The sequence below is a fragment of the Pongo pygmaeus genome, chromosome 2 (assembly GCF_028885625.2).
Source record: "Pongo pygmaeus isolate AG05252 chromosome 2, NHGRI_mPonPyg2-v2.0_pri, whole genome shotgun sequence".
NCBI classification, from domain to species: Eukaryota; Metazoa; Chordata; class Mammalia; order Primates; family Hominidae; genus Pongo; species Pongo pygmaeus.
In genome coordinates this window covers 95,691,613-95,704,974 of record NC_085930.1, presented here as the reverse complement: position 1 = coordinate 95,704,974, position 13,362 = coordinate 95,691,613, and the positions used below count along the sequence as shown (strand labels likewise).

The 13,362-nt window shown below is 38.1% G+C and overlaps 1 protein-coding gene across 29 annotated transcripts in view; it reads left to right on the top strand.

Annotated features, from left to right (window-relative positions):
- The window catches only part of SLMAP (sarcolemma associated protein), a 170,950-nt gene that overhangs the window by 59,312 nt on the left and 98,276 nt on the right, over nt 1–13,362 (top strand). The gene's annotated exons all lie outside the window — the stretch shown is intronic.

Below are 13,362 nucleotides of genomic sequence, written 5' to 3'. Positions count from 1 at the left end.
TTATGCACTTACTGTAAGTGATTTCTGGTGGTCACAAAACCATTCTATTATTAGTGGCTGCTGACTGAATTTCTGTTAAGAGATGCTCAGGAAATGATGGGTAAATGATGAGATGAGTCTAGGTTGTAGATGTTACAGTCGTGTAATATTTATTTAAAATATTTAGGGTTGGGAATATCCCAATCTTCAAAGAATTTGCCATGTTCATGAGGAGTCTAACAGGCCTTGTTTGCTGTTCTTTCTGTATAATCTTTGGACTTATGTTTTAACTCCTCACTCTGTCGGCTCATGTGGGATGCGCTTATTTCATAGTGTTCTGAAGTTCAGATGAGGTAGTGTGTGTAAAGTACCTAGCATAGTTCTTAGCATGAGCAAAAGCTAGTTCCCTTCTACTCTGTCATGGACACAGAAACCGGAAAACCCAAATTTATTAGGATTGTGTGTCAAATAGGTGGTAGCAGGTAGTGAATGAATTTCTGAAAGAAATTTTTAAAAGCTTACCTTTCCTGATGATTTGGCATCAGAAAGTCTGATTGCTGTTTTACTGTTCTTACCATTGTGACTATAGATATGTCACTTGGTTTGTCAGCCTAAATTTACTGATTTATAAAATGAACAAAATCCTTGCTGTTTTATAGGAGGTCTGGAGAAATAGTAGAGATGGTGGATATAAAATTGCCAGATAAACATTAAGTAGTATAGCAGAATGGTTGAGATCAAAAGTTTACTAGCTTAGGAGACCCTTTGGCGAGTTACTTAACCTCTTTTAGTCCTGATTTCTTTTTTGTTTTGTTTTGTTTTTTGAGATGGAGTTTCACTCTTGTTGCCCAGGCTGGAGTGCAATGGCACAATCTTGGCTCACTGCAACCTCCGCCTCCTGGGTTCAAGCAATTCTCCTGTCTCAGCCTCCCTAGTAGCTGGGATTACAGGCATGCACCACCACACCCAGCTAATTTTGTGTTTTTAGTAGAGACAGGGTTTCTCCATGTTGGTCAGGCTGGTCTCGAACTCCCGACCTCAGGTGATCCGCCCGCCTCGGCCTCCCAAAGTGCTGAGATTACAGGCGTGAGCCACTGCGCCTGGCCATAGTCCTGATTTCTTTATCTGAAGTATGGGGATAATATAGCATCTGCCTCATGAGATTGTTATATAGATTAAGTGAAAAAATGCATGCAGAGTAGTTTATCCAAGCACATGGTAAGCACTCAAAAACTGGCGTGATATTGTAAATTATGTGGTACCCTTTTGTCACTGTAGAATAATTCTTTCTTTGGTCTTGCTTTCTGTTGTTAAAACTTCTGTATACCTGAGTTCTGGATATAAGTGATGTTACCTTTGATGATAGTGAAAGAAATCAGCAATGCTGTTAAAAGAAAACTTCATACTTTCATAAGCTTTGGCTCCAAAACTTCCTAGGGAAAAATGTCTAGGGACTTACGTTTAAGTCATAAATAGAGATAGAATTTGAATGTGATACTTTCTATTACTAAATTTCAGTTCAAAATTTTAAAAGAATTAGTGATTCTTAACTGGGAGCATTACTAATTCTGAGAAGTGCTGGATATCATGAGAGGTGTTTGAACAGCTGAATCATGTGGCAGCAGAAAAATGAGAGCCTCTGTGCTAAACTCAAATAAGGAGTTTATTTTCCTTCTTCCAAATAGTCATTTCCCATCTCAGACAAAATGACTGTTTCATAAATTGCATTGTTATTATTTCCATTTATTCACTTATGGTCCCCAGAAAGTTTGTTTGCTTTGTCTTTCAAAGTAGAATTATTATAATTTTTAAAGAACTTACCTGTGGATGTCTAAATTTTCAAAGCCTTGAGAAGATAAATCTCTCAAAGAATTAACTATCACTAAAAACGAAGAAATATGAGTAAAGACCAAGATGTTTGAAACAAAGTTATATGCCTACTTGAATGATTGTGCCTAAATAATGAAAAGGCCATCATAATTATTTTCATTACCTCATAAATTTAAAGCATTTTTAAAAGCTATGAATGTTCTTTTTTGGGCAGGTGTACTATTTGTGTCTGTAACATTTCCACTGAATTTGTTTGCCAAATAAATTCTTTGTGTGTGGGCATTTTCCCCCCCACAAATAAGATGCATATTCCTATGATTTTCCAATTTTACCAATCTTTAATGGAAATTTTTTTCTTTTAGTTTCTCTCTCTCCTACCTCTTAATGACTGTATAGATCAATATCAACTATCCTTAGATGGAGCCCATTGTATACATTATTAAACAGTTTATAAGGCTTTAGACCTAGTGACCTTGTTCTTTTTTCCCACAAATATGATCACAGTTACTTCCTTTTGTGGCAAACAAGGCTGTTATTCTATGGGTAAGGTGTTGTTTTTGTTGTTTGTTTTGAGACAGGGTCTCACTCTGTCATAAGCCTGGGGTGCAGTGGTGCCTCATAGCTCACTGCAGCCTCAAACTCCTGGGCTCAAGTGATCCTCCTGCCTCAGACTCCAAGTAGGTGGGACCACAGGCACACACCACCACACCCAGGTAGTTTTTGGATTTTTTGTAAAGACAAGGTCTCGCCATGTTGCCCAGCCTGGTCTTGAACTCCTGGGCTCAAGTGATCCTTCCCCTCCACCTCCCAAAGCACTGAGATTACAGGTGTGAGCCACTGTGCCTGGTCTGTGTGAGGGTTTTTAACAGAGATAAAGAGTGGTGGTGCAATTATTTTGTTGTTGTTTCAGCTGACCTCCGGATGGTTTAACATTTTGTGAGGAAAATCATGAAGTTTAGTGAGAGTATTGCATATTTAAAATATCACAATATCCCCTCGTTCTGTTCCTAATATGCTAAAATACATGACATTTGGGTAAAATATATAATATTTAAAATATTGGTATTAATAATTTTGATATCCTTTGAGGTAATTAGAGACTTTTTGATGTCTAAAAGATTGAGTTTGAGATCACTCTCTGTTCTTTAGTATCAGTTAAGTAGGAGCCTCAAAGACAAACAGCTGCTTTTTGCTGTGATTAACACACCCGAGAGGAAAAAATAATCAGAATTTTCTTGTCAACCCGTCAGTTTTGGGGTGTGGGAAATAGATTAATCACTGCCAAATTAGAATTTGCTGTAGGCTTTCAGCCCCCGCCCCCCCACCACCCCATCTCTCAGAACTGTACCTATAAATGCCAGGGCAAATAGTCCAAGGTTCCATACATGCAGGCTTTCTTTGCCTTGCAGGGTAATCTGGATCTCTGCCAACATTGTAGAATTGATTCTGCCCTCCTAGCGACCATCTCAGAGAGGCTGCAAAGGGCAATTCCAGGGAGATAGGTAAGCAAACCTTAGAGATACCTCCAGCGGGGGACTCAACTGTCTCTGGTCCTGCTCCTCCTGGTCCACTTCGTCCTCCATATCCAAGTTTTCTCTCAAGCTTACCTCATCTTAGAAATTCTCATTTTAGGCAGGTCCCAGTCTCACTCCTGCCCCTACTGCCTGGTGAATATTGCCCCATTAAGGTCCAGGCCCTCCTTTATCTATAGGACTTAGGACAAATTAAGGGGGATCTTGCAAGTTTTTAGATGACCCTGACAGGTATATAGAGGCTTTCCAGAATTCAACATAGGTGTCTGAGATTCAGAAATCTAATTTACTTTGTCCTGAATTCTCAGTGAAGGATTGTCTTAATTCGAAAGCATATTTAAGAAAGATGTAATAATTCTAGTTGTGTTTTATATGCTTTATACTCTTTTGATTACACTTTTAAAAATTTATCTTTCCCACTTTCCCTATTTCTGTCTTTCATAATCTTATCTCAGCTCCCATATAGAGACTTATCTCAGTTCTCATGTAGAAATACTTTTTCTTTCTCCACTTTTCCTTGTGAGCTGGCCCCAAAAGAAAGATTTATTGTACAGTGAACACATCTAGAATGTCACTAGGTGGAAAAAATCTTGGCAAATTAACATCATTTGTAAGACCTTCGGGTAATATATTGGCAAGTTTCATTCTAGTTTACATATGATATTTCATTTTGGTGAAAACATTTCACCACTTTTCTATATATTTTCCTATAGAATATGAATAAAGCTTTTTATTTCTCCCTTCAGTGGCACAATTAAAAATTCCAGCCTCTGAAATGTGTGATGCTTTGTTATCCAGGAAGCCAGAAAGGTTATATAAATAAATAAATTAATGTTGAACATGCATATCATTACTAAGTTTGTGTACTCTAAGAAGCAACTAAATTGTTGGTGGCAAAAGTGAACAAATCATGGGTCTCCTTATTTCTAGTGACTCCCACTGCAGTTCATCCTACACACAGCTGCTAGATCATCAAAGCTGTTGGATTAATCTCCCTAAAACAATATTTCATCAACTCTGTCAGTAGTGCCTTCTTTCTTAAGAAATTGCAACTTCTTAGTCCAGTGCCAAAGGCCCTCTTTTTACAGCTGTATCTTGCATTTTTCCACTTGTTCCTTTGTTTGGTTTTTGTTACCCTCTGGGGGCCTTAGCTATATATAAATTTGCTGCAATACCTGTTCCTCCTCCTCCTCCTCCTCCTCCTCTTTCTCCTTGCCTTTTCATTCTGATTACCACCCTCACTCATAAATGCTTCCTTAGCAACTGATTATGCCTAACTGTATTTCCCACCAGGCTCTCAGGATTTTGGTACTTAATTCATCCTGTCTTAATTTATTCTCAGCTTAGGGTTGCTCTCCATATGATTTTATGGATGTGCAGTCTCTCCAAGATAGGTGCCAAGTAGATGTTACAGACTAAGTGATTTGCCTTAATGATGGAGGTAGAGTTGAAATTGGCTCTTTGTATTCTGATTGCTTTGGGAAGTCTTTATACATGAAATGGGATTTCATAAGTTTGGAGTCAAAGACCAGAGAGTGTTTAAGTAGGGAAAAAAGGCAGTGTGGAAATTGCAGGAATAACAGTGTTAAATCTGCAATAGCTGTGAGGCCATGGCACTCTGCTTGATATGCCTGAGGCTCAATTTCTTAATCTGATGCCACAGAATAAGGTAGAGTAGGAATCTCTGAATTGATTCCTCCACCGGAAGAACTATTGAGCTGGCATGAACTGTCTGAAGCACGTATTTTGGAACTCTGGAGTCTAGTAGAACATTTGCAGCATCCAAGGGAGTACTTGATGAAGAAAGAGGCTGGTAAGTTTCAAAGAATTTCATTGTTTTGGTGTTTGGCATAGTAGCTACCATCTCCCATCTCTCAATCCTGTAGCAGCCAGGTGATAGTTGCCTGTGTTCCTGGTGTGGCTTGCTGGTCCCCGGGTGGACATTTGGGACCTTTAAAAATTGGGATTGTGTATTATGATTGCTATTTTTAATTGCTGAGGTGCCAGCCGTTTCAACCCCCACAAGCTGAAGTGACTTACTTGGCATTAGCCATTTAAGATTTAAAGAGACAGAACATTCCCTCGAACTCCTTTTCTTATTTGATCCAGGCATTTAAGGAAATCTGTGTTAGGTCACTGGATGACTGCAGAGATAACACAGACTTCAGTGACCACATATGGCAGGGAGTATAATCCTTGCAAAGAATAGGTTGGAAAATTCACTTAAACAAATGGCTGGCTGCCACCCTCATCAAGTAACAACAGCAATCCTGGGGAGAGAAGGGAGCCTGATTTCCAGAGTTACCACATTACAATATTCAAAATATCCAGAAAAAATTAAAAAGCATACAAGAAAGAGGAAAGTATGGCCCATTGCTGGGGGGAAAAATGGACAGAAACCATCCTTGGGGAATTGCAGACATTGGACTTATCAGACAAAAACTATCTTTTTTTTTTCTGGTTTGGGTAATTTATTTTTTTATTTTTATTTTTCTTTTATTATACTTTTAAGTTTTAGGGTACTTGTGCACAATGGGCAGGTTTGTTACATTTATATACATGTGCCATATTGGTGTGCTGCACCCATTAACTCGTCATTTAACATTAGGTATATCTCCTAATGCTATCCCTCCCCCTTCCCCCCACCCCACAACAGGCCCTGGTGTGTGATGTTCCCCTTCCTGTGTCCATGTGTTCTCATTGTTCAGTTCCCACCTATGAGTGAGAACATGCGATGTTTGGTTTTTTGTCCTTGCGATAGTTTGCTGAGAATGATAGTTTCCAGCTTCATCCATGTCCCTACAAAGGACATGAACTCATCATTTTTTATGGCTGCATAGTATTCCATGGTGTATATGTGCCACATTTTCTTAATCCAGTCTATCATTGTTGGACATTTGGGTTGGTTCCAAGTCTTTGCTATTGTGAATAGTGCCACAGTAAACATACGTGTGCATGTGTCTTTATAACAGCATGATTTATAATCCTTTGGGTATATATCCAGTAATGGGATGGCTGGGTCAAATGGTATTTCTAGTTCTAGATCCCTGAGGAATCTCCACACTGACTTCCACAATGGTTGAACTAGTTTACAGTCCCACCAACAGTGTAAAAGTGTTCCTATTTCTCCACATCCTCTCCAGCACCTGTTGTTTCCTGACTTTTTAATGATCACCATTCTAACTGGTGTGAGATGGTATCTCATTGTGGTTTTGATTTGCATTTCTCTGATGGCCAGTGATGATGAGCATTTTTTCATAGACAGTGTCTTTTGGCTGCATAAAAAATACTTTATCTTAAATATACCCACAGAGGTGAAGGAAATCATGGTCAAAGAACTAAAGGAAATCAGGAGAACAGTGTATCAATGGGAAACATAGTAGAGAGATGAAAATTATAAAAAATATAATTTAGTGGAGAGTTCAGTGGCAGATTTGAACAGGTAGAAGAAAGAATCAATAAACTTGAAGACAAAGCAATTGCAGTTACTGTGTCTGAGGAGCAGAGAGAAAAATTTGAAGAGAAATGAACATACCCTAAGGGACTTACGAGAAGACATCAAGCTTACCAACATATGCATTGTGGTAATCCTAGAAGGAGAGAGAGAAAGGGACAGAAAAAATAGTCAGAGAAATAATGGCTGAAAAGAATTTTATGGTTTTAGCTTTTATATTTAACTCTTTAATTTATTTTGAGTTCATTTTTGTGTATGGTATGAGGCAGGGGTCCAACTTTACTTTTCTGCATGTGTCTCTCCAGTTTTCCCAGCATGATTTATTGAAGAGGTGATTCTTTCCTCATTGAATGGACTTTGAAATTCACTAGGCTGTAGATGTTTGGATTTATTTCTGGACTCCAGATTCTATTCCATTGAACTTTATATCTGTCCATATGCCAGTAACACAATGTTTTGATTACTGTACCTCTGTAGTAAGTTTTGAATTCAGGAAATATGCATCTTCCAACTTTGTTCTTCTTTCTCAAGATTATATTGCCTACTCAAGGTCCTTCGCAATTTCCATATGAATTTGAGGGTTGACTTTTCCATTTCTGCAGAAAAGGTGGTCATTGGAATTTTGATAGGGATTGTGCTGGATCCGTGGATTGTTTCGGGTAATATTGATACCTTCACAGTATTAAGACTTCCAGTCCATGAACATGGGGACATCTTTATATTTATTTAGACCATCTTTAATATCTTTCAGCAATGTTTTACAGTTTTTAAATGTAAAAGTCTTTTACCTCCTCGGTTAAATTTATTCATAGGTATTTTATTCTTCTAGATGGAAATGGAATTGTCTTCTTAATTTCCTTTTTGAATTTTTCATGGCTGGTATGTAGAAACACTGTTTTTTGTGTGTTAACCTTGTAAGCTGCAAATTTGCTGGATTTGTTTAACTCATAGTTTTCATGTGAATTCTATGGGGTTTTCTATATATAGGATCATGTCATCTGTGAATAAACATAGTTTACGTCTTCCTTTCCAATTTCAATGCCTTTTTTTTTTTTTAATTCTCTCTAGACAAGAAACTTCTAGTACAGTGTTGAATAGCAGTGGTGAAAGCTGGCATCCTTGTCTTGTTCTTGATCTCGATGGGGAATGCTTTCAGTCTTTTACTATTGAGTATTATGTTAGCTGTGGGTTTTTTATAAATGCCCTTTATCATGTTGAGGAAGTTCCCTTCTAATGTTAGCTTTCTGAGTGCTTTTATTGTGAAAAGATGTTATATTTCATCAAATGCCTTTTCTGCATTGAGATGATTGTGTGTTTTCTTTTTTTTTTTTTTCATTTTCTACAAATGTGGGGCATTTAAACATTTTTGTAGTATAAAATACCTTTTTAAAGTTGAACCACCTAGGGTAAATCCCACTTAACAAAGCAATGCCAGCCACTTTTCCAGCTTGGATGAGTTCTGAGTTAGGCAAAACAAAAATGAAAGCCTTGCACCAGTTCTTCCTGTAGCCCCAGACAGGTGAAAATTAGACAAAATAATTTGTGATTAAGGTCTGCTCTGCTCCCTCTGGAACTAGGTACCAGGGCGTCCCACGCTGGGAATGCAGGCTGATGTCTCCAAGACTTATTTTGTGCTGGAGAGGGGGATGGGACTAGGGTAAGTAATGCCACAAAGCTTTCCTATATTTTAATTGCCTTTTTCTTGATTCAGTGTTTACTTCGGTGCTGTAAACCTTTGACTGTTTTCCAGAATTTTAACAAAGTTGGTTCTGATAGTTTCTGTTTGTTTTTCAGTGTTTCTATGGGGAGACAGAAGCTTGGGGCTGCCTACTCTGGCATTTTGCTGATGTCACTTTCTTCATTCTTTATGGTTTTAAAAAATTTTACCCTTTTTAAAACCTTTTATTTACTGTAAGGCATTATTTGTTATATTTACTCACTCTTGTGATCCTTCTAGTTTGTATTCATTTCTAAAATGAATTTTTCCTTTTACTTCTATTCTTTTGAGTTATTTCACCTTTTCTTGAGTTGTATAATTGTGATTTATTTTGCTCTTTCATGTCGTGAATTATTTTTCTAATGTCTTTTAGCTTGTTTTGAAATAGAAGTTTACAGTTTTGAACTCTTCCCAAGGTCTGTTTTTCATTATCTGTAAAGATACTATTCTGCTCCTTATTCTCTTTTTTCTTAAAATAACTGTGTGGATGTGACCTTGATACATTTCTATTGCTAATTTTTATATGAAATTGGTTTTCCTGAACTTTAAAAAGGGGTCATGGTTCAGGATAACTTTTCTAATTCACAGAGCTCCCTCTTCTGTTGTTTTTGTAAAATGTTTTAAAATATGGTGGCTTCCTTTCCCCTTCTCCACTTTTATCTGAACCTTTTCTTTCCTTGTCTCTCTTGTCCCTGTTCTGCTTAATTTTGGTTCCAGTCCCAGCAGTTTTCCCTCATTTTGGAGCCCATTCCTGGAAGGTAGCTTTGGTTGGTAGGTTGGTTTTAAGAATTTATATGGCTCAGACTGTTCCAGCCTTTTTAGGAACTTACCCTGCACTCACTTGTTATCGGATTGAGCCACACCATTCCCATTTCCAGCTTTTCTTCAGTTGGCCTCCATACTGTCCAGTGAACACCTAATAGCTATTTTGGTGTTGTCCTCAAGTCCCCCAAATGCCCCCTTTGTTTCCTTACGTATCCTTCTGCACAGATGCTGATTCCATGCAGGTCTTGTGGCTCTTGGTGGTCTTTCCCACTCTTATTTTGGGGTTTGCGTGGCTACTGTGTCACCTACTTTTGTTACAAATGTTTCCCGTGGGATTTTGGTTTTGCTATCTTAGTCACTCTGATTTTAGGTGGTGATTCAGGGAGATTAAAAATTTTTGTTGCGGTATCTGCTATCTACCTCGAATCCATTCTGCATTCATATCTTAAGAACTCCCCTGTATGGACTTAGAGTTTGTGGACCCTGGCCTGTGGTGTGTCTACTATATTTGTGCTTTGTTCTGAAGCTTTAGTTCAAATGTTATTAATTTGTTGGTGTTTGGATATTGCAAAAGCTATCAGTGTAGAAAGAGTTAAAAAGAATCAGTGTATCATTATAATGGAAATGAAAATATTTACAGATTGTAGCAAAGTTGAAAGTGATGCAAAATGTATGTATTTATGGAATGAATTCATCTACAGCAGGAACTTTCTGAAGGTCAAAGAGCAAATTGTGCAACCTGTGAAGTGCTGTTCCTGTGTCATTGAAGTTAATCAGCAAGAGACAAGGAAAAGTGACTGATGAGACAGGGGTAAACCTTTCAATTCAAGGATCACCATCAATGCCTGATTGTTGGGAACTTAAAGTTTATTCAGGGAAAGCAAGGAGTTGATCAAAGAATTAAAACCTTTAAACAATGAAAGTGCTGCTGTTGAACTTTCACCGTAAGCCACACAGGGTTTTTAAATTCAGAGCTCCTTACTCACCTGCTCAACATCAAAGTGAATGTCTGGTGGCTAATGCAAATACTAGAGCTGCTAGGACATTCCTTAGGCTACTGGGAAAGAAAGATAGTTAAGACTTCAACAGATTCTTTATTTCTTTTTTAATGTGGTCAAAACTTCTTTTAAGAGGAGGGAATAAAAGCCTGATAGAAGAAGGTTTATCAGCATAGAGGAGAAGGATATTTCTGGTTTGAATTTGACAAAGGATCAAGTAATATATCTACTTGCTGGAAATATACCCAGGGACTATAAGCATACTCCCTTTCTAGGCCCTTGCAAACAGTTTAACGTTTATTTATTTATGAGACAGAGTCTCACTCTATTGCCCAGGCTGAAGTGTGCAGTGGCACGATCTTGGCTCACAGCAACCTTTGTCCCCCAGATTCAAGCAATTCTCCTGTCTCAGCCCCCAACTGCCGCCGAGTAGCTGGGATAACAGGCGTGCACCATCATGCCCAGCTAATTTTTTGTGTTTTTAGTAGAGATGGGGTTTCACCATGTTGGCCAGGGTGGTCTCAAACTCCTGACCTCAGGTGATCCACCCACTTTGGCCTCCCAAAGTGCTGGGATTACAGGCGTAGGCCACCACGCCCAGCCTAGTTTAACATTTTTATACCTTAGAAACCTAACCTGATAGTAAATAGAATAACTTCTACACATAATGTAGACTGATTAATGGTAAATTGTTTTACAGGAGGTACAGAATCTTTTTTTTATATATCAATCTTTCAAAACAGCCAAGGGCAAAAGGTTAAATTATATAAATGAAAGTATTTCTATAGAGAACTAAACTAATGTGCTGTAGCTGTATACAAGTACAGAGGGTTAGGAGGATGAATAGAAGTTAGTGTGACTGAAAAGGATGCAGAAGGAAAAGAGTGGGAGTGATTGAGTTGTGAGGGAACCAGGACCAGATCCTGTAGGGCTACAATGGTAAGGACTTCGGATTTTATTCTAAGGTGTTTGAAAGCCATTAGCAGGTTGAAAGCAGAAGAAGAACGAGCAACTAATGTAAATTATATGTTCAAGCTAAACGGAGGCCAAAGGTACCATGGTATGCTTTGGACAGTAATATAGACATGTCAGAATGAAAAGAACCTGGGTTGATATTGATGTAAGAAAAAAAATTTTTTTTGAGACAGGAGTTCATGCTGTTGCTCAGGCTGGAGTATAGTGGCATGATTATGGCTCACTGCAGCCTCAACCTCCCAGGGCTCAAGCCATCCTCCCAGCTCAACCTCCTGAGTAGTTGGGACTACAGGCCTGCACCACCATGCCCAGCTGATTTTTTGTATTTTTTTTGTGGGGATGGGGTCTCACTTTGTTGCCCAGGCTGGTCTTGAACTCCTGGGCTCAAGTGATTCTCCCACCTTGGCCTCCCAAAGTGCTGAGATTACAGACATGAGCCGCTGTGTCTGGGCCCTGATGTAAAATTTTTTGAATTTGAAAATATGTTGTGGTTTTAGAGTTATATAGAAGCTACAAACATGAGGTGTTGATATACATACATATATATGTTATATATATATGTACATATATTTCTTTTTGTTTTTCAACAGCATTGTTAAATAGTAATGAACCTTATTTCGTGTATTCTTTATTTTTATTCTGTTCCATTTTATGTTTTTTTAAAAATGCTAGTTGCAACTCACTAAACTGACTTAGTAACCCACTAATGTATCAGAACTTGAAGTTTGAAAACCACTGTAAATATCGTATAATCCCCTTATTTAACTTGCCCAGGCACATATTACTAAAAATAACCTGACCAGAATCCAGACATTACCACATTTCCCAAGAATATATTTATTAAAAAAAAAAAACTGTCTTATACAATGTAACATTAAGTTCCAGCGTAGAAAAAATTTTGAGGGTAAATATTCCTACTTGAAAGTATTGTCTGTCCTTATCTCCCTGGGTGAAATGTTAAGTCCTGTAAGTTTCAAATGTATTTAAAATATCAACACAATTTTCTAATTAATGGTCTGTAATTAGATATACAAACTGCTAATCAAAGTAACAGTTGGTCTATTTTGAATTATAAACAGAGAATAAGTCATTTATAGATAGCCTAGTGGCCTTTAAATTGTCAACTATGAATTAATGAGATGAAATGTCATTTGAACATTTTCTGCAGATTGCTTCTTAGTCTTTAGTTGTATTTAATTTTGGAAGAGAGCTGTGGGAGGGGTGAAGGATAAATGAAACATAAAGGTTGTGTCCCCTGTGAAGTAATGAGGAAAAATGGCCCTTTTAATTTTCTTATTTGAACCCTTGCTTCTGTGTTCCCCAGTTCTATGACTTTTGAAAGATACTTAATATACCTGCATCTCACTTTTCTCCTTTATAAATGAAAGTAGTAATATCTTTTTTTGTTTGTTTGTTTGTTTTTGAGATGGAGTCTCGCTCTGTTGTCCAGGCTGGAGTGCAGGGGCACGATCTTGGCTCATTGCAACCTCTGCCTCCCGGGTTCAGGTGATTCTCCTGCCTCAGCCTCCCAAGTAGCTAGGATTACAGGCATGTGCCACCACGCCATCATGCACCACCATGTTGGCCAGGCTGGTCTTGAACCTCTGACCTTAAGTGATCTGCCCGCCTCAGCCTCCTAAAGTTCTGGGATTACAGGCGTGAGCCACCACACCTGGCCTAAAATAGTAATATCTTTATCATAGCTTTAATGTTAAATGAGGGCCTGATGGCAAAATTATATTTTGATATATAGTGTATTAGGTGTCTTTTTACCTTTCTTCCTTAGGAAGAAATTCAGTGAAAATGTGTTACTAAAATAAGTAGGGCTGAAGAGTGTAGAAAAATCCAAAAAGAAAGGTACATCTTTTTTTACTGGTGGTTCTCTTCCTAGTAAGTCTGTTGTGTGTGATCTCAGTTGTGCTGAAATTTTTAAGGATTTGTAAGTGATAAATAGGTAGGCTTCTTGTGCCTCCTGCTATCCTTTCTCTTTTTAAAGAGGGAGGGTTACCCAAGTGATGAGAAGCAAATTTGGACAGCCATCACCACTAATTTTAGAATATTTTCATCACCTCAAAAAGAAACCTTGTACCCATCCCATTCCTACCTGCCACT